Below are 3,901 nucleotides of genomic sequence, written 5' to 3' on the forward strand. Positions count from 1 at the left end.
GAAGTGACAGATTTATAAAGCGAGGCAAATTATTGTGATGTCACAATTGCAGGATGATCTACTAACAGTGTGTTTTATATCTCTCTAAGAAGAAGCCACTTCAGTTCAGTAAAAATCAGCTTTCTGCTGAGAGCAGCACCAATTAGTGGCTCAACAATACAGAGTAAGCTCGTGATTCATGCAAGTGTTTCTCACTATCACAACCACAGCAAGAACAAGACAGGATTCTGTGGTAGATTTTGTGCAATTTTGTACGTTACATTTGTGTCACTCGTTTAAATCTTCTTCTCCTGGAAGTAAAACTCTTACAAACACATATGTCATAACTTCAGTCACAAACTGACACTAAGTCTCTTCAGTAAATCCAGCAGCTTTTTAACATCAAAAGATGTCTTTGAGCTGCTGCAGATGTTAGTAAATCTGACCCTAAATGTTCCTTCTTCTTTAAAATTCAAACTTTGTAATGAAAGGATATTTCGAAAAGGCTGTTCTCGTTTATATGACCTCCATAAAACAACAGGGTTAGAACACATTGTGACGAAGTAAGATGTTTGTTTTGTAGTCCATCTTCTGCACAATGTAGTTTCAACAGGCGGACATCCGGTGTTCTGACAAACCATCCTACTTTGGCAAACCGTCCTACCAGTAGGATAATTTTACGCTGCCATATGACAAACTGCCCTACTTTGGCAAAATGTCCTACTGTATGTAATTTATGCACATTTCTGCTGCCAAACAATAATTCCAGCACAAATTTAAGTAGGTATGACGGTTTGCCACTTAACTTTGCCCATCAGAGTATGTTTGTAGCTGATATTCATAAAGCCAGTTCGGTTTGACACTTCTTTTTACCCATTAAAGTGTGCTTGTAGGTCACATTCACAAAGGTAGCATGTTTTGGCACGTAATTCTTCCCATCAGAATTATGCTTCTAGTTTATAATAACAACAGTAGCATGGTTTGGCACTTGTTTGTAGAAGCAGTCTGCATGCCAAGGTGCTTAAGTTATACAGCTGTCACCAATGAAGTGATTGGAACACCTGACTATATAAACTTTGACAATGAACTCACTCCATTATAGTTACAGTATATATTTACAGATACATATATTTCACATTTATAGATCCAACAGAACACAGGGAGAAAGAACTGAAAAAGAAACAGTGTACAAATTATGTACATTTGTTGCACAGGTACTTGACCAGGCTGCTCTCATATTGAACACATCCAAAATGTGACCATCTGGAACAAAACTCGCACTGCACCTGAAGAGGGAGAAGGGGGGGGGGGTGTAAGTGTGTTAACCAACATTATGAATTTGATGAGAAAATAATTACTACAGTGGCTTGCAAAAGTTTCGGCCCCCGTGAACTTTTCCACATTTTGTCAGATTGCATTCACAAACATGAATCAATTTTATTGGAATTCCACGTGAAAGACCAATGTCTCTACCAGTCTCTAGCTGGTAGAGACAGACCCTAAAAGACTGGCAGCTGTAATTGCAGATAAAGGTGGTTCTACAAAGTATTGACTCAGGGGGCTGAATAATTACGCACACCCCACTTTTCAGTTATTCATTTGTAAAAATTGTTTGGAATCATGTATGATTGTTGTTCCACTTCTCACGTGTACACCACTTTGTATTGGTCTTTCACGTGGAATTCCAATTAAAATTGATTTGTGTTTGTGGCTGTAATGTGACAAAATGTGGAAAAGTTCCAGGGGGCCGAATACTATTGCAAGCCACTGTATATTGCATTTGTGGTTTATTTGTTTTACCATTTAAATCATACTGGACTCAGGATCAGCTTCCAGCATGGAACAAACCACACAGTAGTCATCAGCATTACCTAGAAACACACTGACATTAAACCTAACAGTTTTAAACAAAACTGAAAGTGCTATTGCAATACAAAAGCACATGACTCAACTTACTTTGATGTTCTAGCAGTTCGCAAGCAATTTCAGTGCGGTGCAGCCCAATGGCTTCTGGAGTGGACAGCACCCTAGTAACCTCTCCACTCAGAAGGTAGTGTTCGGCAAACTGTAAAATATGTTACAGTAATTGCAATTGATTAACTTAATTCTAGTTAAATACGTTAAATACAATTGCTTATTAAATACCTTCAACACTAAAACTCCACAACTGCTGGAGTCCATCTGCTTGTTATGTGGCAGAGTCTCCATTTTCCAATCCACTCGGGACTCTTCCTTTCCTTTCATCTTCAGAAAATTCCTAATAAAAACAAAACAAGTTTTTAAAATGTAGCCAGCATTTTGCTCTAAATAAAAAGAAAAAAAAAACCCACAAACCAAACAACCTAAAACAGATAATTAATGAATGATGAATACCTCCAGTTACGCATAACTTTCCTTTCATAACAACCTTCATTTCCAAGAGGGTCTAACAGCAGTACAGATTGTGAGGAGATTTTGACTACCTAAAATAAAAATGAGCTACAAGCATAGTTTGATGGGTAAACGGGGCATAATATTTACCTGAATACACTGCAACGGTTGCACAGCAGTCAGTGGTTTCCCAACTTTTTGACACTGGTCACATTCCTGAATCTTTAAGGTAAAAATATTTATGGAGTTCACGTAAATGTTCAACATTCTCATTTGTAAAAAACAAAAACACTTAATGACATATTCTCTAACGAACAAACTATTTAGCAACAATAGTTTGTGTGTGTGTCTTCAAATCTCTGCCAGGCCTACAGGTTATTACTGTAATATCACTAATTAACCATATTTATATATTTTGCAAGTGTACAGTTTCTCTTTTAACTGATATCAAAAAATTTGCTTATTTTAAACGCTATTTAACAACAGTACAAACAGTTAATACATAACAATGTTTTATGGTCAACTGTCATACCAAACCAGTAAAATCTGGAACACACTGCATTTAGCGTTTTGTGTGTGCCAGTGTGTCCTCCAATTGGAGATGAATGAAACTCATGAAATATCTTCCTGGCATCATCCATGGTTTTTACTACTCTTCTGGTTCCAACAAAGAGTTCTCCATCTGCAGTAAAACAATATATAATTAGAAATTAATTTAACCACATATGAGTTGTTAGTATTAACAATAAATTACTGACCCTTTTGTTTGAATTTTGAGGCATATCTTCTGAGGTTTTGCCTCTGAGCCTTGTCATATCCTGAAGGGTAGAAGCCCGCAGAAATGAACGCGTAAATCTCTTCCCACTTCTTCTCCATATCTACGAATGTCAGTAAACATTTTCTTATGAGTTTCAATATGTGCAGTTGACAATGCAAATAATTTAACTTATTAAACAACGAGATTACCGAAACAGCCTTAAAACACCGAAGCTGCGGACTCAAAAGTGTTGTGCAAATACCACGCGTCCAGTAACTTGACAGCAGACTTCACCGAATCTGCAAATTCGACAGTTTTGTGCAGAAAGCAGATAGCGACTTCACTTTAATATTGACAAACAATCACAAAGGCTTAAAAAATCAAGTATCAACGTCTATAAAAAGTACTAATACTTACTACTTACCTATTCTCCTGCAAATATGACAATTGAGTAGCGTGAAATCACAGCCGGATGCGCTTAGCTTCCCTTTTTGTGTTGTGCGCATGCGCGTACATGCTCAGGAACAACGGGTAGGACGGTTTACGGGGTAGGAGAAATTCCCAGAACACCGGTGTCACATTGTTACAGAGTGTAAGGCTGTTCCAATTCTCAGCATCGCTCCTCTCTTTCCCTGAGTCCTTATCAAATCTCCTTCCCACGATGACGTTTTCATCGAGGCCAAGGAAAAGTTCAGGAAAAGGAGATAGGCGCTACTTTTGAAATAACACCCCACGTGGTTACCTTGTGAAGCTCGGTCACGTGACCGCGCAGCAACAAATCACAGCAGAGCCGGA

General features: G+C 38.0%; 1 long non-coding RNA gene across 2 annotated transcripts; it reads right to left on the reverse strand.

The window, feature by feature from the left end:
* Positions 1-1,075: 1,075 nt before the first annotated feature.
* LOC309696277 lies at positions 1,076-3,633 on the reverse strand. 2 transcript variants are annotated; one of them, XR_014273407.1, is made up of 9 exons: positions 3,531-3,627; positions 3,316-3,405; positions 3,108-3,227; positions 2,882-3,031; positions 2,500-2,571; positions 2,125-2,236; positions 1,936-2,044; positions 1,780-1,850; positions 1,076-1,265 (listed from the first exon to the last, which is right to left on the reverse strand). It is a non-coding gene; the product is annotated as an uncharacterized lncRNA (long non-coding RNA). The 2 variants fall into 2 exon arrangements; XR_014273406.1 differs by having other exon boundaries at positions 2,500-3,031; positions 3,531-3,633.
* Positions 3,634-3,901: the final 268 nt, after the last annotated feature.

Source organism: Aulonocara stuartgranti (assembly GCF_965226115.1).
Source record: "Aulonocara stuartgranti genome assembly, chromosome: 3".
NCBI lineage: Eukaryota > Metazoa > Chordata > Actinopteri > Cichliformes > Cichlidae > Aulonocara > Aulonocara stuartgranti.